The sequence below is a fragment of the Pongo abelii genome, chromosome 1 (assembly GCF_028885655.2).
Source record: "Pongo abelii isolate AG06213 chromosome 1, NHGRI_mPonAbe1-v2.0_pri, whole genome shotgun sequence".
Lineage (NCBI taxonomy): Eukaryota > Metazoa > Chordata > Mammalia > Primates > Hominidae > Pongo > Pongo abelii.
The window spans coordinates 20,340,058-20,363,378 of NC_071985.2; the positions used below are offsets into that span (position 1 = coordinate 20,340,058).

The following is a 23,321-nucleotide window of genomic DNA, read 5'->3' on the forward strand; positions in this document are numbered from 1 at the left end:
GCAGGAGGGTTGGGGGTGAGGGGGGGCACACTTTGCCTTTCCTCCAGTTTCCGCCTCCCAATGGCAGGACCCGGGACCCAGGACGTCTCACTCCCCTCTCCACTCCTGGCTGTGGTGGTGTGTGTCCCACATCGGAGGCAGCTGCAGTTGTTGATTGAAATGGGACACACATTTCTACACATTGTTAGCTGAGCTCACTGGTAGGAGGACACACACTGGGGAAAGAATCTTGGCTTAGGAATTGGACAGACAAAGCTGGGTACTATTGCCTATTTAACAGCTGTGTGATCTTGGGTAAGTTAGAAGTCCCTGTAATTCTCGGTTTCCTTCTGTATGACATGAGAATAATGCATGCTTGACAGGCTTGTGTAAGGACAAAATGAAGTCATGTGTGCGAAAACCCTAGGGATGTGTCAGATACAGGGGAAGTGTGCAGTCATTGTTAGCCTCATGTACACACTCACTCACACACACTCTCACACTCACACCATCACACCCTTCACACCACACATCCTCTCACACACCACACTCACACACACACCAAACACACTGGCACACAGGCCATACACACTCACACATGCACATCCTGCAGGTCCCTGAGGCGCAGGCACTGTGCTTGGGCAGCATTCTGAAAGTACAGCAGGACCCATGTCCAGTGCAAGGGAGGGTTGGGGGGCACTTTCCACTCCCTGGCAGAAGGTCTGAAGGGACTCTGAAGCCAAAACAGATGGAAGGAATTTGACAAAACGCTGGCAAGAAGGGCGTGGTGGCTCACACCTGCAATCCCAGCACTTTGGGAGGCCAGCCTGGGCAACATGGCAAAACCCTGTCTCTAGAAAAGCATAAAAAATTAGCCAGGGTTGGTGGTGTGTTTTCACTCAGCTACTTGGGAGGCTGAGGTGGGAGGATTGTTTGAGCCCAGGAAGTTGAGGCTACAGTGAGCCGTGATCATACCACTGCACTCCAGCCTGAGCAACAGAGTGAGACCTTGTCTCAAAAAAGAGAGAAAGAAAGAAAGAAAAGACACTGGTGGTAGCTTTCAAGTCTTTAGAACTTGCTCCTACAGGGTCTTGATGCGATGGACAAAAGCAGCTGAATCGAGCAGTAACAGGTCTGTGAACGAATCCTCCTATGTGTACCCCTCATGTCTGTGTTCTGCCCACTTCTGCAGAGAATCTCTGCCCCAAGCCAGGCCAAGGGACATCTTTACATGAGCAGCCAGGGGACAGAGACCTCTGGCTTCCCCAGGTGGGCCAGGGAAGCACAGAACAGCCAAGGGTGTCCCGATGTCTATTCACAGCGTATCTTCTTCCATCTTGAAAGTGCATCACTTGTGGAAGGAACAAAACACCATTACCCTCTATCTCATGGAGAAGCAGAGGTAAAAAGCAGAGAAGCGCTGTTTTACCCCATCCTTCCTTATCTCTCTCAGCCATACTGGAAGCCCCCAAGGACGCATGATTATCTCAGGGTGACTGATGCTCTCTCTTTCCTTAATGCCACACACGTAAGTCCACACTTTCAGCAGAAAAAAATACATAAGTGAGTGTAACAGCACAAGAGCCATCTATGCATGCTTACATAATATTGTTTTGGGGCCTGTAAAACCCTGACTGGAAAAAATATTCCAGGCTGGACGCGGTGGCTCACGCCTGTAATCCCAACACTTTGGGAGGCCAAGGCGGACAGATCACAAGGTCATGAGATCGAGACCATCCTGGCCAACATGGTGAAACCCCGTCTCTACTAAAAATACAAAAGTTAGCTGGGCATGGTGGCGCTTGCCTGTAGTCCCAGCTATTCGGAAGGCTGAGGCAGGAGAATCACTTGAACCTGGGAGGCAGAGGTTGCAGTGAGCCAAGATCGTGCCACTGCACTCCAGCCTGGGTGACAGAGCGAGACTCCGTCTCAAAAAAAAAAAAAATGAAAAAAAAGAAAAAATATTCCTTGTGCTAATGCCCAGGAGTCCACTCACAGCTCTGGTCTAGTCCCTTCAGTGTGGTGTTTTGATGCTGTTAAAAAGCAAAACGTCCCTGAGAAAGGGTACAGCCTGTGAAATATCTGCAGGCATGAAGGCTGCGAGGGCTTTGTTAGAGGCAGGAAGAGTATCTGTTGTTGGCCAACGAAGGTGGGTTCGTTTCTGCATTAGCTCTGTGAGCCCAACCCTGACCAAACCCAGACACCAAGATACTCGGTAAAGTAGCCCCTTAGTAATGGTTTTTGGCTGGACCATCTCCAGAGCCCTAGGAAAGCCCATGAAAGGAGCTGCCATCTGATGTGGTGTTGGCCTGCAGCCCTTGCTCGAGGCTGAGGAGGACATCTGGGCCTTCCGCTGCCTGGGTGTTTGCCTGGTGAATAATGGCTGTAGCCAGAGTGTCTCCTCAGAGTCAGGCCCCAGGCTCTGTGACCTCAGGAGGTCAATAAATATTTGTTGACCGACAGACTCCACTGCTTGTCTTATTACAGACACACAAGGGGGCCTGCCCCTGCTGGCCAACCCCCAGTGTGGCCCCATCAGAAAACACAGGACAATAAACAGAGACGGATGGTCTGCCAGGAAAGACAGTGTCTTCCATTTGGTCATCCTCTTCCCAGCTGTGCCCTTCATTGAAGTTACAGGACAGAGCGAGTGGCCTCACCAGGCCTCGGGGGCACCAGGACCTGAGGCACCTCCTTCCTCCCTCCCCTCCCCCTGTCCTGAGGTGTGATGGACAAAGGGAAACCCTGCCTGGGTGCCGGCTGATTAACCTCCCGTTCACACTGGCCTGGTGGGGGGCGTGGGCTGAAGTTTCACAGAGTTAGCAGATGTGCTTCTAATTATTTATTAGGACTTCTGTCAGTGTGGCTCTTCTAATGAGACACTCTAAACTCCCAGAGGCTCGCCCATAGGGGAATCATACAGCCACGGTTTGCAGGCAGGAAAGGCATGTCTCCATCACCACCCAGCCTTTGCCTGAGTTCAGGTATGCTGTTATGTGTAAAGTGTACGAAGTCACACGTTTAAACACTAAGCCAGGAGACCTGGCAGCTGGAATGGCCTAAATGTTGACTTCATGGACTGAACTGTGTCCCCCCAAATTCATCTTGAATTCCTAATCCTCAGGACCTCAGAATGTGACTGTATTTGGAAATAGGATCTTGAAGAGGTAATTGAGTTATGGTGGGCTAATCCAATCTGACTGGTGTCCTTGTAAGAAGAGGAGACTGGACACAAACACAAACAGGGAAATTGTGTGAGGACACAGGGAGAAGATGACCAACTGCAAGCCAAGGAGAAACTACCCTGGTAACACCTTGATCTTGGACTTCCAGCTGTGCAGAATCACAAGAAAATACATGTCTGTTGTGTAAGCCACCCAGTCTAAGCGGCTCTGATATGGCAGCCCTAGCAGACTAATACGGTGGCCCTGGGGAATGTCGTCCTTTATACCCGGGGCTTCACAGCTTACCATGTGTGCCATGGCTAGTGGCTTGTGCAGTCCGCACCACAGGCCTGAAGGGCAGGTCAAGAAGTATTACAGGACTCCTGCCCCTTATCTAAAACTACTGGGAACAAATGTGTTTGGACTTCAGGATTCCTCAGATTTCAGAAAGATCAAGCATGCATATACCACAAATTATTGAACACTGAGTGAGTCTGACATAGCACCCATAATTAAACACACGAACACTTCTGAAATGAAACAGGATGCGTGTGTGTAGAGATAGATGTCTAGATATAGATATGTATTTGCACTGAGGGATTTATATAGTTTGGATATTTGTCCTCCCCAAGCCTCATGTGAAATTTGATCCCCAATGTTGGAGGTGGGGCCTAGTGGGAGGTGTTTGGTCGTGGGGGCTGATACCTCTTGAATGGCTTGATGCCCTTCCCCAAGATAATGAGTGAGTTTTATTCTATGAGTTCACGTGAGAGCTGAGAGCTGGTTGTTCGAAGGAGTCTGACACCTTCTCCCCGCTCTCTTGCTCCCTCTTTCTTGCCATGTGGCATGCCTGCTCCCCCTTCACTTTCTGCCATGATTGGGAGTTTCCTGAGGTCCTCACCAAAAGCAGATGTCAGTGCCATGCTTCTTGTATAGCCTGTGGAACTGTGAGCCAAAGAAACCTCTTTTCTTTATAAATTACCCAGCCTCAGGTATTTCTTTACAGCAGCACAAAACGGACTTAGACAGGGATACACATAGAATATATATAACCTCCTGTTTGTTCATATGAAATTTTGCCACCAAGACAGTTAGTACTAAGTGGATAAATACTTGTTTGGTTTGGGGGACTTTAGAAATATGTGTAGGGTATTATGGATTTGCCTAATACCCCCACCCCCACCTCCTGACTTTCATAGATGAAGAAATCAAGACTCAGAGGGTAAGCAGTTCATTGGAGATCATTTGACTCATGGAAGAGCAGCTTGGCTCTTAACTTCTGTCTCCTAACTCCAAGATCCATTTCCTTCCACATGAGCCTAGAGGGCCGCCCTGTAGGGTTTATTCACCACCAGCTGCTTGCAGATGCCTTCCTATGTACACATCACCCACATCCTTCCTCCACACCTTGCTACCTCCTGGCTCCACCTTGAACACCTGGCAGCTGTCAACAGACATTATCTTCTAGGCTCACTCCTCTGACCTCTCTGACTCATAGTTTTGGAACTAGAAATGATTTTAAAGATTATTCTAGCATGGTAGCCTGCTGATGTTTTTAAAGAATCAAGCCCTTTATTTTTCCAGCATAATCATACAACTCAGGTTATCAAACAAATACAGCAGAGCTTCAAAGTGAGCTGTACAAGGTGAGCCTGGCATCCTTCCCTAGCCCAACCAGCCAGAGAGATCTGAGGTACTGTTACTGCAGCAAATCTGTATCTGTGCAGTCTGCAGCAACCTTGATTCTTGCCTCCTCAGAAGAAAGAATTCAACTGAGGGGCATAAGGCATAAGGCATAAGGGAAAACTGAGGCAAGGTGTTTTGTTTGTTTGTTTGTTTGTTTGTTTTGAGATGGAGTCTCACTCTGTCATCAAGGCTGGAGTGTAGTGGCATGATCTCAGCTCACTGCAACCTCCGCTTCCTGGGTTCAAGCAATTCTCCTGCCTCAGCCTCCCGAGTAGCTGGGACTGCAGGTGCATGCCACTGCACCCAGCTAAATTTTTATTTTATTTTTAGTAGAGATGGGGTTTCACCATGTTGGTGGCCAGGCTGGTCTCGAACTCCTGACCTCAGGTGATCCACCTGCCTTGGCCACCCAAAGTACTGGGATTACCGGGGTGAGCCAATGCACCCGCCCATGAGGCAAGGTTTTAGAGCAGGAGTGAAAGTTTATTAAAAAGCTTTAGGGCAGGAATGAAAGGAAGTAAGTACACTTGGAAGAGGGCCAAGCAGGCAACTTGAGAGGTCAAGTGCAGGGTTTGGCCTTTGATTTGGGGTTTTACACGTTGGCATGTTTCTGGGGTCGTGTGGTACATCTCCCCTGATTCTTCCCTTGGGGTGCACTGTCTGCATGTGCAGTGGCCTGCCAGCACCTTGCAGGGGCCTTGTGTGCAGTGCGTTTACTGAAGTCATGCACATGCCCACTTGAGGCATCTGTCCCTTACCAGTCCAGCGTTCCTAGAGGAAGGTCATATACCAGTTAAACTCCGCCATTTGCCTTTTAGTGCGTGTGTTGGGTCCACTCACCCAACTCCTGAGATCTTATCTGGAAGCTGCTGATCACCAGTTTCAGGTATTTTCTATCTATTGGGAGACTGCCCTTCCCTGGCGCCGGCTGCGACCAATTACTATTTTAGAGAGATCGTTAACAACCAGCTGCCTGTCACCTGATGGTCGCCTGACATTTCTGGTGTGTGTGTCAGGGCTGGCGGGGGAGCACTCTCCTGTCCTGCTCATGCCTGACTAGCTACCTACTATAACAGAACCTTCACAGAACTCTGGGGATCCCCAAAATACAGTCTGATAAACTCTGATGCAGTGTGACCCTCTCACACCATGGAAGAGAAAAAAACAAGATCTGCCAGGTCACAAAAGTAGATGATTTTTACAAGATGCCCACTAGTTATGACTAATCTCATTGCATAGAGTCAGAAACGGAGGCCCTGAAAAGAACAGCAAAAACAAAAACAAAAACAAGAACAATAACAACAACCCAAGGGCAAGCAGACTGCTGTTTCCATCCTAGCCCCTGGGCTGGCAGCAGCGCTGCAATTAGCATGCCTTACAGATACATGTTCCAGGCATTTCATGTTGCTCTCCCATATGGTAAACAGAAGAGTGAGATGTACTGTCTGGAAAGCTGCCTAGTTGTATCCTGGGCTGACCAGGTTTATGCTCGGGAATTCTTAGCAGCGATAGTTTGTAATATGAAGCACAAATTCCAATGCCCATCCTTATGCCCCAAATGTTCATAATAATGCAGTGACCCCTGAGTTAACCAAATGTAAAGAAATCCCAAAATATGTTACATAAGAGAGATTTTTGTTTCTCTGCTCTAGAATCTGCCAAATGGAGCATTTTCAAACTTTTCATCTCAAAAAAGTTCCCCCTAGACTAAAATCCAAAATCCAAGAGTTCAATCCGAAAAGGATAAATTTGTTAAAGGTCATGATCCTGGTAACTTAGACTAGATTGTAGTGAAAATTGATGTTTTCATGACAAAAAAAATTAGGTTTATAGTAGTAGTATTTTGGAGGAGTTTTGCCAAAAAACTTTGAGTATCTCTTTCAGTTTTCTTAAAGCGATGCTTGTCTTTTCCTCTGCCTTCTTGATTCCATTGTGAAAGTCACCTCTACATGTTTGGGGACAGTTCCAGGGACTTCAAAGTTTGCTCAGCTACTGTCTGAAAGTGAGATAATGACTATAAATTGTCCTTTGATATTCATCACCCTCTTGCTCTTGATAACAGAAGCCCCTGAGCACAGGCAGGGCTCACAGCTACGCACAGGGATATGACGTTCTTCAGCCTCCCTTGAACAAGATATGGCCCTTAGGTGAAGGTTGCACAAAAAGGATGCAAGCAGAAGTGATGTGGGCTACTTCTGAGTTATGTTCTTAAGAGAACCACGCTTGCCCCTCACTCACCCGTGCTTCATGTGATTGAGGATGGTTCCCCAGGACTCGAGAAAGGGAACTGGGCCTCTGGATGATGACCTGCTGCAGCATTACCCACTCTGGGCCACATGTTTTGGGGTCCCTTTGTTACAGCATCTTCCCTGTATCTACTAACAAGCCTGGGACATGACGTGTGGGTGTGACAGCTGCAAGAAGCAAGCATGGCAGGAAGCCTGCCGTCTCCCACTCCCCTGCATGCATTTACTCCCCTTCCTGACCCATTTTCTGCTTGTCCTATCACAGCCCTATCTGAGGAGAGGAGCTCTGTCCTCATTATAAAGATGTCATGGATAAATCTTGAGAGGAATGACTCTGAAGAATGCACTGGGCTAGCTGGGCGCAGTGGCTCATTCCTGTAATCCCAGCACTTTGGGAGGCCGAGGCGGTCGGATCACGAGGTCAAGAGACTGAGACCATCCTGGCCAACAGGGTGAAATCCCGTCTCTACTAAAAATACAAAAATTAGCTGGGCATGGTGGCACACGCCTGTAATCCCAGCTGCTTGGGAGGCTGAGGCAGGAGAATCGCTTGAACCCGGGAGGCAGAGGTTGCAGTGAGCTGAGATCACGCCACTGCACTACAGCCTGGGCAACAGAGCGAGACTCTATCTCAGGAAAAAAAAAATGCACTGGGCTAGAAATAAGAGCAGGAAGTTCTGGTCTTGAGCCTTGGCCAGAACATGATGTCAGCTTCGGTGACAGCACTTGTGAGCTCTTGGGAAAAAAAGTAGCCGTTGTGACCAAGGGCCCGAGAAGTCCACAGGTTACTGAAAAACTTGCGCTTGATGCTGCCCTGCTCATAAGTGTAATTTCAGCCAATGAACGCAGGTCGGCCCAGCACGTGGGGAGGAGGGACTCTGGGCCAGCAGCCCTCACATCTGGTTCACATAATGATACCTCGCACAATCACCACTATCGTCCTCTTCTCCACAGGCTTTTCTCCCTGGAGCACTGAGCAGATGTGAACCTTCTGTACTGTGGTGGCGGGCAGGGGTAGGGGACTCTGATATTTTCAATCATTTACTCATTCATTCATCAACAAATATTTATTGAAGGCCTCCTGTGTGCTGGGTGCTACGCTTGACAGGAGGGTCAAGGCCCCTGCTCTCATGGAACTCGCATTTTAGTGGTGGGAAACAGAGAACAAGTAAGTAAACATTGAACAATATTATTTTAGGACGTGATTAAGAATGAGTTGAGGGCAACTTTGGGAAGAGTGGTCAAGGACACTTTCTTCAAAGGGCTGATGTACACACTGAGACCAGCACCAGGAGATGAAGCCAGCCACGAATAGTGAGTGCAAATGTCCTGGGGCTGTCAAGCTCTTGCTAAGTTCCAGAAACCTAGAGAAGGCAGTGCCGCTGGAGTACAAGACGTTCAGGGTGGAGGGCCGAACAGTAGGCAGGGGCCAGATGGTGCAGGGGCCCTGCGAACTCTGACATGGACTTTCAATTTTATTTTAAGCACAATCTGAAGCCATTGAAGGATTTTTAAACAGGAGAAGGATGTGGCATGATTTGCATATTAAAAAGATAGCCCAGCTGCTATGCAAAGAATGTCTTTTAAAAGTGCAAAAATAGAAATACGAAGACCAGTTAGGAGGGTATTGCAGTAATCCTGGCAAGAGGTAATAACTATTATTATCCGCATTTCATGGAGGCCTAGAGAAGATGGAATTTATGCAAATGCATACTACAGATAACAATAATGCTTTACTTTTATTTGCATTTTAATGCAATAATGATTTTAATTTGAAAAGCCTTTTTACCTATAGCACTTCATTCAAACTTCAGAACAACCCTGGGGTAAACTATGATCCCATTTCTTAGACTGAAGTGAGCCTCTGAGAAGTGGATGCCTGACAAGATCACAGAAGTGGTCAGGGCCAGAAGCCTGGTTTAACTCCTGGTCTCCTGACTCCTAACTTCCAGTTCTTTCCACTCCCCTTTCCCTACCCCATACCACTTCCCCAGATTAGAAGCAATGGGCATAGAAGCCAAACCAAGTAATCAAGCATCCAAAGTCACACAGGACATCTGCCCTGAGGGGCTCCAGGAGTAATCGAGCTACTTACCAAGTCCCTGTGAGATGCCAAGCTCTACTTCAGTTGCTGCCAGAGGGTTAGAGAACAAAGGAAACAAGACATTCCTTGGCCCCTAGACACTTAAAATCTAGTTGGGAAAATCAAGAGGACTTCTATAGATTATTTACAAATGCTCTGCAAATTAAAAGCCATATCCAATTACAAAAAAAAAAAACTTTGGGAAGAACCCAGATTCTTTCCCTGTGTCCAATGGGCCTGAACTCTATTAACAAAGGTAGTTCCTTTAAATGGGCCTTCATGGTCCTCAAGGGCAGTTGCTGGCCTGTTAACAAGGTCAGCAGCAGCACCCGGGTAATGTTGGGCTGGAGAAGTCCTTTTCCAAGTGCCCTGTCTTATCTAATGTGACACAGCAAAACACTCTCAAACTTAGTAATCCAATAACCATTTTTATGATCCTCATGAATTTTGTGGCTCATGAATCTGGACAGGGCTGAGCTGAGCTGGCTTGTTTCTGATCCACCATGTTTGGGCCTCAGCTGAGAACACGTTAATGGCCAGGAGCTGGAATCCCCTGATGCCCCATATGGCTGGCACTTGGTCTGATACTCGCAAGGCTGAGCTGGGCTTGGCTTGCTGACCAGCCCATTGCCTTGTGCTTTCTCCACGGGCTGGGGCTCCCCACTGGATCATGGCCTCATGGAAGTCATACTTCTGCTTTGCAGCTCGGAGCTCCAAGAGTGAAGGTTCCAGAAAACGAGGTGGAAGCCACATGACTTTGACTTACTCTCGAAGTCCCACAGTGTCCCCTCCACCACGGTCAATTAGGCAAATCATTGTAAGGTCACCCACACTCAAAGAGGGGGCCACAGATCCTGCCTTTCAATAAGAAGAACATCAAAATTTTACAGCCACAATTAAGAGCAACCACCGTCCCCTTTGCCTAAATGGTGTGCTCCTGTGAGTAAATATAAATTAATACTGAATAAGGTGTTCATAGTAGCATTGCCAGTGTGCAGAATGAAGGAATGACTACAGTTAAGATTGCCTAGTCAGGAGGGTGTTAATACAGATGTTTTTCTGAAAGGTTCATTTTAGTTAGGTTTTAAAGGATGCAAGAAAAATATTGATTTCAAATGAACGCTAATTATAAATGAATCTACTCTTCTCATTAAAGCAGCCCAGCAGGGCTTACACTTGGAAATACTTAGAGAGAATTAATAGAGTTATTATGTGCTTGAGATAAAAATAAAAAGAGAATGCTAGGTTGCTGCAAGAGAAAAAAGCAAAGAGCCAGTCTAAGAAACACCACGGAAAATGTGTGATTTTTTCCCTGTTGATTCTCCTGGTAGGCTCCTGGACTATTCTCTAGTCAGCTCTCTGGCAGCAAAGCACAGTATGATTGCAGAGTATCTCACAAAGAAGAATAGGTTTTCTTCTCCCATGGTAAGCTAGAATGCATGTGCGCACCTAGTAAAAGAAAAACCTGGGTTAGTTTGAACCTCTTCCATTGCTTTTTAAAACATCTTTATTAAGACGTAATTCACAAATCATAAAACCTACCCATTTAAAGTGTATCATTCAGTGGTTGTTGGTGTATTCACGGAGTTGTGCAGCCACTAGCACAATGTAATTTTAGATTGTTGTCATCACCCCAAAAAGAAACCCCACCCCATGAATAGTCATTCCCGTTCCTAACCTCCTCCCCAGCTCTAGGGAACCTCTAATATACATCTGTCTCTTTAGGTTTGCCAGTTCTGGACATTTCACATAAATGGATGTAAAGTGCTTCTTTATGTCTGGCTCTTTCACTCAGCATAATGTTTTTAAGGCTCATCCATATTAGCACTTCATTTCTTTTCAAGAAACAGCAACGTTCCATTTATGGATATATTACATTTTGTTTATCCATTTATCAGTTCATGGACATTTGAGTTGTTTTCACTTTTTGGCTACTATGAATTCTATTGCTACGAATGTTCATGTACAAGTTTTGTGTGGACATATGTTTTCATTTCTTTTGCATATGTACCTGGGAGTGGAACGCTGGGTCATGTCTGTTTAACATTTAGAGGATCTGCCAAAGTGTTTTCCAAAGGGGCTGTACCATTTTACATTCTCATTAGTAATGTATGAGAGTTCCAACTTTTCCACTTCCTTGCCAATACTTATTATTTTCTGTCTTTTTGATTATAGCTACCCTAGTGCGCATGAAGTTGCATCTCATTGTGGTTTTGATTTGCACTGCCCCGATGATTAATGATGTTGAGCATTTTTTTCAAGTTGTTATTTGTCATTCATATGTCTTCTTTGGAGACATGTTTACTCAAATCCTTTGCCCATTTTTAATTGGATTACTTGTCTTTTTATTATCGAGTTGTAAGAATTCTTTTATATAGTCTGGATATAAATCCCTTGCTATATATGGAATTTGCTAATATTTCCCTTTATTCTGTGGGTTATTTTTTCCTCTTTCTTGATAGTATTGTTTGCAACACAAAAATTTTAACTTTGACAGAGTTCAATTTATCTATTTTTTTTCTTTTGTTGTTTGTGCTTTTGGTGCTATATGTAACAAACCATTGCCTAAATCAAGATCATACAGATTTTGGGTTTTTTTCCCAAAGGGTTTCATGACTTTAGCTCTTACCTTTATGTTTATGACTATTCTGAGTTAATTTCTGTGTATGGCATGAGGTAGGGGGTCCAACTTTACTTTTTTATTTGTGGACATCACCATTTATTTGTGTCCACCATGGTTTGTTCAAGAGTCTATTTTTCCCCTATTCAGTTGTTTTGGCACCCTTCTGAAAAATCAATTGACCATAAATAAAGGGTTTATTTCTGGACACTCGATTACATTTCACTGATCTATGTTTTCCTTATGTCAGTACCATATGGTCTGATTACTATAGCTTTATAGTAAGTTCGAAAATCAGGAAGTGTGAAAACTTCAGGTTTGTTCTTTTTCTAGATTGTTTTGGCTATTCTGAGTCCCTAGCATTTTCACATGAATTTTAGGATCAGCTTGTTAATTTCTGAAAAAGAGCTGGTTAGAATTTTGGTAAAGATTGTGTTAGATCTATAGACCAATTTGGAGAGAATTGTCATCTCAATAACATTAAGTCTTCCTATCCATGGCCTTGGGAAATCTTTCTATTTATTTAGGCCTTTCATTTATTTCAACAATGTTTTGTAGTCATCAGTATAGTCTTATACTTTTTGGTTAAATTTATTCTGAGAAATGTGTCCCTTTTGATACTACTACAAATGAAATTGTTTTTAATTTCATTTTTTTAAATTGATAAGTAGTAATTATACATATTTATGGAGTATGATGTAAAGTTTTGATATATTTGTACATTGTGTAATGATTAAATCAAGCTAATTAACATACCTAGCATCTCACATACTTACCATTTTTTGTGATGAGAACATTTACAATTTACTTTCTTAGCAATTTGAAATATACATTATTATTAACTATAGTCACCGTGCTGTGCAACATATCTAAAAACTTATTTCTCCTATTTAAGTGAAACTTTCTACCTTTTAACCAATGTCTCCCCCAGGAAGCCAGCTTCTGGTAACCATCATTCTACTCTCTATTTCTATAAGTTTGACTTTTTGTTCTTAGATTCCACATATAAGTGAGAATATGCAGTATTTATCCTTCTGCGCCTAGCTTATTTCACTTAACATAATGTCCTCCACATTCATCCATGTGGTCACAAATGACAGAATTTCCTTCTTTTTAAAGGATGAATAATGCTCCATTGTGTATGTATGCTGCATTTTCTTTGTCCATTCATTTGTTGATGAACACTTAGGTTGATTTCATATCTTGGCTGTTGTGAGTAATGCTGCAGTGAATATGGGTGCACAAAACTCTTTGATATGCTGATTTCAATTCCTTTGGATGTATACCCAGAAGTGGGATTGCTGGATCATATGGTAGTTCTATTTTTAGTTTTTTGAGAAATCTCCATACGGTCTTCCATAATGGCTGTACTAATTTACATTCCTAACAACAGTGTGCGAGGGATCCCTTTTTTCCACTTTCTCACTAACAGTTTATCTTTCGTCTTTTTATAATGGCCATCACAGTATATTGTGCCGCTGCTGACGTTTCTGTTCAGTTACCTTATTGGTCAGCTAATGATTTGCCAGAAATTTCTTTAAATGCTTTGAGCCAGTAGATCTTCCACCCTTTGCCAAGGGGCCCCGGGTGTGTTGGGGCATCTCTTCAATGCTCAGTTTACAACTCTGCTTTAACCTTTACTTCTTGTTTGTGCAGAGCCTTATGGTTAGCCAGAGATTGGGTGAGCTGAGAGACTGGGACCTTCTTGGGTCTTTTCTGGGCATGTGCACAACCCTGCACACATGCATGATAGCATTTTAGATCCCTGGGAATATGTCAGAGCTTTTCAAAGCCCCATAGGGACACATCATTCCCCAGCTATTCCTGTTACATTTTTGGCCAGACTCTTGATTGTCTCACCTGACAGTGCAGCCTCAGGCAGCTGCAGTGATACACAATTGCTGCTGACAGTTTTTGACCAATCCCCTGGGTATAGAGTTTTTCTTCAGAGTGAACTCTGTTAGGCCAAATATCAACAATGACTGGTAAATGGGACTTCTCCAGAAGTCGGAAGGACAGCTAAATAATGACAATGTTTTGCAGATGGGACATTTTGAGGAGCTTCAAACCCGGTCTACTTCCTCTGGTGGCTGCAAGGTTACTGGTTTTTACCACTCCTGAGGTTGTGAGGCTGCTAGTTATCATGGCTAACAGGGAGCTGGGTAGAGTGGGATGGGAATAGGCCAAGTTCAAGTGTCACAAACCTTTCTGCTCTTACCAAGGTTCAACAGTTTTTCCTGAATAAACGCCCTCAGATTGTTGCCAGCCTTTGGTTAATTTCCAGAGTTCTGAAACAGTTGATTTTGACCATTTTCCTAGTGTTTCTGTTATTTTAACGGGAGATTAGGCTTATGGAGGGCCTCACTCTGCCATTCTGTAAGTCCTGCCCCTCTTCCATTCTTAAACAGGACCATTCCTATTTGGTTGCACTGAAAAACTATATCGAAATAACATTGTCTCTCCAAAGTCATTTTGGCAAAACCTCCGACCAACCAGAGATATGGGTGAAGAATATTCCATGGTCAAATAAATTCAGAAACTATCCTTTGCTCTGCCTCATTCTTGGGGAGTCCCAATGCATGTTAGCATTCAAGAGTGGGAGAGATCCTGCTGTAAAGAATCCATTTAATTTTGTTTACCAAAGGTTTCCTAAACATATTTGCCTGTATAACTGTCTTGTTTTACTTTGTTTCATTTGCTTAACACGTCTTAATTAGTGCTTCTCAGAGTCTACTAAACTAACCTTAAAGGTGAACTCCAGGCCAAGTGTTTGGCCCACTTCTCAGAACTAACGCCTCAGGAGTTGGGTATCTGATAAGAAGTGTCAGGGTCCCCATGAAATCCAGCTGTAGTACTTTTGCCTTTATTTCTATTTTCTTTATACTTGATCTGATGTCTAATGAGGTGACTATGTTTTTTTCAGGTTTGGAGATGTGGGTCCAGCTAATTTACATGTTTCAGCTCCATTGCGAATATCCTGTGTGACCTAAGAAAGTTGCTTTATCTATTGTGGTTTTCTTTCCTTTCGCCAAAGAAAGGATCTGCGAACTCATCTCCTGGAATAAGGAAGTGCAAAAAACTTTGTGGTGCAACGTATGGGTTTCATCTTCTTCAGGCCCCTCAATCAATAATGGATTCTAAGAAATCACGCAGACAGGGAACGCCACAGAATCAGCGATCCCAGTCATATGCATGCACACGCACACATGCACACACGCATGTATACAAGACCCAGTGGGTGTGGTGAGCCCAGCAGGGCTAGGGTGGCAGGAGTCCCCAGCAGGTTGCCTCCATCTGAGAGCAGCCTTGTCCCTTTACCACAAGGGTGGTGCAGAGATAATTCTTTCCTCTGAGGGCCTTGGCCTGAGTAAGCCTGGGCAGCCCTGGCCTGGGAGGCTTGCGAGCATCCCCACCATCACTGGTGAAGGGCTCTGGGATAGGGAGTCAGGAAATTGGTTCTTGTTCTGCCTTTGTCACTCTTCTGGAAAAGTCACCTCACTTTCCTGGGTCTTCGTCATATAGACCCAGGAAATGAAGACATTGAACGTTGTTGTGACTGCCACAGTCCTTGCCAGCTCTGGAGTTCCTTGAATTTTATGATACAGGATGTCTTCATAGTGCAAGAGGTCCCAGTGTCATGCATGGCCATGGTCCCATCAAGTGCCTCCTAACCTCCCCCAGCTCTTGTCAGGCCTGCACAGGGCGGGCTTCCAGAAAACAGCCTCCTTTCTGGTTTCTGTCAGCACAGCAGTTGTGAACTTCCTGCCATGTGGCCTATAGCTTCAATGTCTGGGCCAAATGTGGAGAAAGGGCAAGCAGAGAAGGCCTGCAAGGAGGAAGCTGAGGGACTGGCACTGGCTCCCACTTCCTTCTTATCTGTGGGTGAGGCACAGAAAGCCCCCTCCCCTCCCCTGCCAGGGTGCGGTGTGTGGGCCCCTGATCGGCAAGGCCTCCACATCACTACCACCTTACCACATTGGCCTGCACGTGTTTCGGAGCCGGCTCCCTTCCCATGGCCTTTCCATGCCACCCCACCCCACCCCCAGCTCTGACATCAAAGCAGTGGGCTCTGGAGCTCTGAGGATGTCCCAGGCTGTTCACACAGAGGCCATTCCACATTTTACAGCTCTAATTGGTTTCATAACTGCAGTGAGTTGATGAGAAACACACGCGCTCACACGTAGAAGACAGGGAGCACTACAAACTTTGCTTATTTTGCAAATGCAGTGAAGCAAGACAGCAGTGTCAGTGCCAACATCTGACTGATCAAGAGTGTCCATGGCATTTTTCCAGAGAGACAGCTGGGCCTGTGATGGCCTTGCAGGGCCCCAGATGCTCTGTGGGGTGCCCCAGTGTCCCTCCCTCACTTGTTTACCCGTGAATGCGTCACATCCTGCCTGGGGCTGGTCAAGTGAGGCTGGAGGACTTCATGGCGGCAGGCTCAGCCTGAGAATCCCAGGCCAGCGGGTGGTGCTGGGGTCAGGCTGCACATGGACAGGAGGATGAGAGGGCATGGACAGTCACCGCAGGTGGGGCCAGCTTGGGCCTGGCACACTGCAGGTGTTCAGTTGAGACTGGTTAAAAAGTCTTCTTGCTAGAGCTCCTGACTCTTCTTGGTGCTAACAGGCACCTCCGGCTTGTCCCATCCAAAACCCACGCTTGTTTTCTGCACCAGCCCACCCTAACCTCCTCCATCTTTCCATTTCAGTGAATGGCACCACCCCCTACCAGAGCTGAGAGAAAATCCTACCAGCTCCCCATCGCTGGGGACATCAGAACAGTGGCGTCCATGCTATCAGCACCTCCTCCTGCAGCCTCCAATGAGTCTCCTCATTTTCCCTTTCGTCCCTGCAGTCTGTTCTCCAAAAACAGCAGGAGCAAGCTTTCACAAATGGGAGTCAGGTTATGCAGCTTTCCTGCCTAAAATCCTCGGCTGGCTTCCCATGGCTCTTGAATAAAATCTCAGCTCCTCACCACAGTCTAAAGGCCCTGACTTCCACCTAACTTCTTTCATTTTTGCCGTGAGTCCGTTTGTTCCAGCCTGTGGGACTGCTGTCTGTCCTCAAGGGCATGAACACGGTCCTGCTGAAGGACTTTTGCATGTACTCTTTGGCTGCCTGGAATGCTCTGCCCTCCATGTTTTCAAGACCCGCCTGTCCTCTTCCCTTCCTCGGAGGAGTCCCTTACCACCCAATGGGAGGGCATCCCTCCATCCCATCAGTGCTGCCAAATACTTCCCATTCTACTATTTGCAGCCATTACCATCCAACATTTAGATAACCATTTTTATAGTTTTTGTTGTTGATTTGTTTATAATTAACCTCCCCTACAAGAATGAAAGCTTCTAGGTTGTCTTGTTAGCCACAGTGCCTAGAACAATGCCTGGCACCCGTCAGTGCTTAATACGTGTTGACTGAATGGAGCTGGGCCTGTTCCACTTTCATAAGTCACCCCAGTAGGAATTCCTATCATGTGGAGAGTAATGACTCCATCCCCAGGTTCACAGGGACCATGGTGGGTTGAAGTGGGGCACTTAGACTTCAGCAGAAACTTGACAGCTCCCCGTGAGCATGCCTGCGGCCACACTGGTGGGGCTCTGCCCTCACTGTGGACCAGCAGCACATGAGGGGCCAGCCAAGGTCACCTGGCCCTCCCTCCTCTCCCGCCAGCTGAGCCTCCCGGCATGCGGGTGGGACCATGAGGGATGTTTTCGAGTAGAGAAAAGGAAGAGGCAAGATGAAGACTAGCTCAGAAATGTGACTGTTTTCTTTTTGTTTACCTCTATTTTCTGATAATTATATAGTGATCATGTATGTCTTTCATAATTAAAAAATCGTTGTAAAAATTATTCTAGTAGATTAATAGTATCAGGAGAGAGAGCTAGAAATAACAATTTACCTTTAAAATATCTTGAAAATGGACTGCAACCATGTGCAACGATCCAACCCTCTAGCTCAGGAGTCGGCCGCCCACAGCCCACCACCTGTTTTGTAAATAAAATTGTATTGGAACACGGCCATGCTCATCCTATAGATGCCTTCTAACTCTATCATGTTAGAGTTGAGTTGTTGAGACAAAGACCCTGAGGCCCGCACAGCCTGACATACAGACCACCTGGCTCGTTGCAGGAAAAGCTTGCTGGCTCCTGCCCTAGAAAGAGAGTGCCCAGCTGTCTGCATTTCCTGGGGGGTCCCTCCACAATGCCAGCACAGGCAGCCTGCAGCTCCTGCTGTGTCCTCTGCCCCTGCTTGGTGTATCTGTGTGTCTCTCTGCTGAAGGTCAGAAACTAGATTCATCTTTATATTTTTATAAGGGCTGGCACATTTTTTACCTTAAATGAGTCCATATTATGAAAATATTTCTGTTCTGCTTGAGTAAGGAAGTCTCAGCTGATGTCCCACTCTCCAACAGTCATGCGTGGCCACAGAGTTGGGGATCCTCCCACTGAGTGCTGCACAGAGACCCCCATAGCTGCCTCTTTTGCAACTCCTCACTGTCTGGTGGCAGGGCACCCTGTCTCTGAAAGCTCTTGGCCACACGGGACAGCTGGAGATTGCTCCTCCACAGCACCCCTCCCTGACCCTGCTCAAGACTGCCCTGGAAAGGCCTCTTCAGAGCCAGGTAGCACCCCCCAGGAAAAGGAGACAGTAAATACCCACCAGTCAGGATAAGCCAGGATAGGGGTGGGCAGGCTGGATTAGGATTTGCATTTTTAAAGAAATTTCATTTTGTTCCTTTCACACAAAAGCACCTGGACTTATGCTTATGAAACATTGCTGAGAAAGCACCATGCTGAGCATGAAATGAAAAGTATAAATTCATTTGTAATTTGCAGCCAGCATCAATGGCACAAAACAGGCAGCCTGGTCCAGTGTGTTTAATTGGCCCCCTGTCAGATGTGTATATCATGAAGTAGCTTTTAACACTCCCTTTGTATGTAACATAAGGGCAAATAACAGCAGAGCATAGCTTCCTGATAAACCAAAGGATCACAATTCCAGGCTAGCAGAATTCAATTAGGGAGGATATGAATTAAGCAATAGACCCAATAATTCATCTACTATGAGAAGGTGATGTGTGTCAAAGCTAGCCTCAGGAAGCTACGAGTGTGTGTGTGCGCACGCAAATGAATGATGTGTCTGTGTTCGTGTGTGTGTGTGTGTGCACATGTGCCTGTGCCTGTGTGTGTGTATGTGTGTGGGGGGGATGGGGGGAGTGAGAGAGTCCAGCATTTTTCGAGAAGGGAAGGAACTAACTGAGGTTGCCTGTGAACATCTGTCATCTTTACTCTTCATGCTAGAGAAATGGCCATTCGACTTAAGACTGGCTGTTCCTCTTGAGCTGGGTGTGAAAGGGACAGAGCCTTCTTTTTCTCAGCAAAAGGTAGTAGGTTCACATTAAAATCATTTCCCAGAGAGCTAATGGTCCTCTCAGGTTAACGACTCAAGGCGAATTAACTCGTCTGGTCACTACTCTGTAGGGGACACAGGGTAGGGGGTGTCTCATCTCTAGAGCTTAATTAAAGAACTGCAGGCGTCCGGGTCAGCTGGTGGTCACGTAGGCTTGACTAATGGTAATATTTTGTTCATTAAACTTCTGGAAGGAGACATAAGCACGATCCCTCACAATCCCTCAATCCCAAAATAGGCAGACCAGCGTTTACCATGTTCTCCACAAGTCTGATTCTTGGGGAGCTGCCAACTCTGGGCAAAAGCTCAACTTTGCTGGCTGGAGGCGCACAGCATGGCTTAGTAACAGAGCAGACGTCTGCTTGTCTGCCCTGCAGGACTCTTGGGGGTCTCTGCTGACCGCGCTCTGAGTGTCACAGGAGCGGGCAGTGCAATGAGATGGGCCTCCCCGTTCCACTCTTTTGGGAAAAGCCTTACCCCTGGCCTTGGGTAAGAAGCACGAACAATAAGATCTGCATTCACTCTGTTTCTGTTCCTCTTCCTCTTTCCACCCCTCAGATTTGCAGGTCTCCAGGATGATTCTCAGATTGAGCTCCTAGGAAGCAGTTTAGATGCAGGTTCCATCCGGACTCAGGATGGCTGAGCTGGGCCTGCGATCTGCAGTTTCATAGGGCGATGCTCAAGCGGGTGATCCACAGATCACACTGTGATGGCACTGCCTGATGCACAGACAGTCCTAAGAGCCTTCTGGGGTCTCCCCATGCACCCATGTGCCGCCTGTCCTAGGGCACAACGGCCACCTGGCTGCCAGGCCTGGTAAAGCCTCCTCCGAGCTCCCGCACCATGTTCATGCTCCTCCTCATCGCATTTCCCATCTGATATGCCTGCTGCTTGACAGATCCCGTGACATTGCTTTAGAAACATTTTCTTTTAATTTTCACAACATATCCCACAAAATAGATAGTTTTATCCTGATTTTCCCTAAGGGGGAACTATGACTCCGAGGTAAAGCAGTATGCCCAAGTTCAAACAGCTGCCAAGTGCAAGAGCTGAGTTTCAAGCTGTGACCCTCGGATCCCTGCCCTCCACAGGGCAAAGTGGGAGTCCTCTGCACGTCTCTCCAGGCTCTGGGTCTGGCGGGACTTGTGCCTCCAGACTCAGCTCCCCCTGGGGGCACCAGCCGCCTGCACTTCCCCACTGTTATGAGCCGAATTATGTCCCCCATTAATTTATAGGCTGGAGTCCTAACCCCACATACCTCAGAATTGGACTGTACTTGGAGACAGAGTCTTTAAGGAAATTCAGTTAAAATGAGGTAATGAGGGTGGGCCCTAGTCTAATATGACCAGTGTCCTTATAAGAAGAGGAGATGAGGACACGGACTTGCACAGAGGGAAGACCATATGAGGACTCAGCAAGATGGCAGAGTACGGTCTTCCTACAAGCCAAGGAGAGAGGCCTCAGGAGGAACCAAGCCTGCGAACACCTTGATTTTGGACTTCCAGCCTCTAGAACTGTAAGATGGTACATCTCTATGGTTTACCACCCCCTAGTCTGCAGTGCTTTGTTATGCAGCCAAAGCAGACTGAGACACCCCTCCTCACATGTGCTGCACATTTGCCCACACCTGCCATCCCCATGCCTGGGTGCTCTTTCCACTGTCTTTGCTTGGTTAGCCTCTGCCAGTCTTTTGAGATTCATGAGGGATCTATTCTCCTCCAATTCTCTGGTTTGGGATTCCTTCTCTGAACACCTGTAGCCCCCTGTGCATGGCGGTATCTTAGCAGACAGCAAATCATGATTGGTTGTGTGTCTGTCTCCCCAACTGGACCCCACGCTCTGGGAGAGCAGGGACTCTGTCATATACCACTGTGTGCCCAGCAGCTGGTGCAGGCCCTGGTGCATGATGCCAGACTGACATCAGTGGCACTATATGCTGAGTGCTGGGTCCTCACCAGAGCATATGCTAGAACCCAAGTTTCTCTGTGCTCATGAACAGAAGCCCATCACATCTCTCGGCAGGATCCATGGGTGGCCACATTTCCTCCTTTCTTCCTCTTCATTTGGCCTGAGTCAGCTTGTGCTTCTGCCCCTCTGCGGAGCATGAGGAGCCTGTAGCCGCCAGGGGAGCCTGCCCCACCCTGACCCGTCACAATTGCCAAGCCTCTCTTTGCCTTGAGTCCCTTGATGCCTTCTTGCCCCCTGGCCCCTCCTCAGTGCTCCTGGATCTTGGAGGCCAGTGGGACCTCACAGAGGCTGGGCTTACTTGTCCTAAGGATCTGGAGTGGCAGGTGTACTAACGCAAGGAGCCAGGCCTCCACCCCACCACTGCCTCCCACCAGTTCAACCCTGCTTCTGCAGCAGCCCAATTCCCTGCTTTATGAATGGAGCAGATCCCTCCAAGGTGAAACCATGGCTAAAACAGATCATTAAAACAGAAGATGTTTGGATTGAAAGTATATTATATTATATGCACTTTTTTGCAGCAGCAGTAGCATTTTGCTGCTAATTTTTTGCATATGCTAATTTTACAGTGAATTTCATTCATTCCCAGAGTCCACAGCAGCTTGTGTGTGCTTGTAGGCATATGGGGGTCTGGTTCACCCATGATTCAAGTGTGGACATCTACCAGCCTGTGAGGGTAGCTTCCCTGAGCTGGCACTCCTTCGCCTCTAAAATGGGGATAATGTCTACACTGCAGGGCTGTTTCGAGGAGTGGAGATTTTGTGATAGTTGTTCAAGTGATAGCTCTCACTGACAGCTACTGATTATTAACAGCAGTACTCTTTCTTTTCAACTTAATTTTCAAAGCTTGTGTCAAATATCTACTTCTTTAGTATTCTCTTTACTGTCTATCACATAATTAAGTTATTGTTTCTGTTTTCATTAACTAAATAAGAAAGGGAGAAAAGTGTCATGTTTGGGAATAAAACAAAAATAGCTTTGGGAAATCAGAAAGGAGATAAATAAGTGGGAGAGAAAGCATACCACTGATGGCTATGTCTCTCTGTGCATCTGACAATGCAGGAGCACCTTTGTTATCCCATTATCCCTACTGGGTCCCAGCACTAGCTGCCTCCCTGCAGCACTGTACCTGTTAAAGGCAAGCTGGCACCATGCTCGGTCGGCCTTGTGCTTCCCTCTTTCCTGGAATACACATATCATTATTGTTTGTTGTTCTGCCTTGAACTCATTGCTGCAATCCACCCTGTGCACAGTTATGAATTTAACAATCAAAAGGAGAGCATGTGAGGAGCTGTCTTCTGCTGGGGGGACAAATCTGAATAAAGAGACATATAAAAATCATTCCCTTGCCCTAAAGGAGCTGACAGTCAGGTTGATAATTCAGGTCTTAGACATTTTTTTTTTTTTTTTTTTACTTTTGTAATTTAAGAATATTCAGTATGAGCAGTGCCAGCGGAATGGTTTGGAGACTTTCAGTGCTTCCTGAGTTCAGAGGAAGGAAAGACAGCCTGGGGTTGGAGGTGGGCCCCAGAAGGCAGGAAATCCATCAGGAGACAGGCAGGATGATGTACACTCCAGGGGCAGATGGGTCATCCTGGGGGGTGTCACCTGGCTGATCTCTCCAGGTGCTCACCTGCTCCTCCCTGCCTAACCCCCTAGAGAAGAGCTGGCTTGCCCCCACCCAGGAGTGAGGAGGTGGCCCCTACCATGGAGGCCGCTCTGTCTGTTCTCCCTCCCCCGGCAGAGCAAGAAAATCCCCTTTCCCAGGGATGGAGCAGCTTTGGGATGCACTCAGATACCACCCAATCCTGACCCCACGGCAGATGGGACTTCACCATCCCAGGGCAGAAAGGGCCTCATCACTCACAGGGCCTCACCCCAAAGCCCCGTCCACCAAGACGCAGATTTATTCAGATGGTTTATGCAGGCAAGGTGGCTTGCGTGGGAGTTCTTCCTCAGGCCCTCTTTAATAACAACAGCAATAATAAAGTCAATCCTGCATGATTATTATGGAATGCTGGTGCAATTGAGCAGATAAAGTACTTCTGAATTAATGTGCTCCTCATATAACACACAGTATACAGTATGATGTACAATGCAATGTACAACATGTAATATGAACCACACCATACAATATAGCTCAATGCAGTCAGGCATGGCTTAACAATG

At 46.5% G+C, this 23,321-nt stretch overlaps 1 pseudogene; it reads right to left on the reverse strand.

Moving 5' to 3' along the window:
- Nucleotides 1–7,148, reverse strand: part of LOC100437315 (iron-sulfur cluster assembly 1 homolog, mitochondrial-like) — a 43,656-nt pseudogene extending 36,508 nt beyond the window's left edge.
- Between the last annotated feature and the right edge of the window lie 16,173 nt (nucleotides 7,149–23,321).